Source organism: Geospiza fortis, unplaced genomic scaffold, assembly GCF_000277835.1.
Source record: "Geospiza fortis unplaced genomic scaffold, GeoFor_1.0 scaffold100, whole genome shotgun sequence".
NCBI classification, from domain to species: Eukaryota; Metazoa; Chordata; class Aves; order Passeriformes; family Thraupidae; genus Geospiza; species Geospiza fortis.
Window position 1 is genome coordinate 886,711 of NW_005054350.1, and position 488 is coordinate 887,198.

The 488-nt window shown below is 39.3% G+C and overlaps 1 protein-coding gene across 1 annotated transcript in view; it reads left to right on the forward strand.

Annotated features, from left to right (window-relative positions):
* TMX3 (thioredoxin related transmembrane protein 3) overlaps window positions 1–488 on the forward strand; it is a 28,905-nt gene that overhangs the window by 6,093 nt on the left and 22,324 nt on the right. The window lies entirely within an intron of this gene.

The window sequence follows — 488 nt, forward strand, 5'->3', positions numbered from 1 at the left end:
TTCTCAAAGATCTGCTTTTGATATGCCTCTTAGAGTACTGTTATATAAGCATTTTTATGTGGTGTGTCTCTGGAGAGCATCCAGTTTTAGGTTCCTTCTATTACTGCTGGAGGAGTGCCTGTGATCTTGTTCTTACTCATTTCAGGTAATCGGTCCTGAAACTGTTTCACAAAGCCTGCTGAAATAACTGAATTCATTGCATCACTGATCACTGCTCAGTCAATTTCTTCCCGTGTTTCTCTGTAAATGTCTTCTCAAAGAACCAAATTCAGTGCTTTCAGTGCTTTTTTTGTTTGCTGATGCCTTTCATATGTACCAACCTTTTCAGAGAAAACCCCAAACCTTTCTTACTCAGACAAGTGGTTTGGGTAGACGTGAGAGGATTGTTGAATGCTTCAGTACTTCCTTTGTGTTTGTGTGCTTCTTTATTGTCAATTTGCTTAAATCTGTGGTGAACCTGGAGGATATTTAAAAGAGTAGGTGTAGGG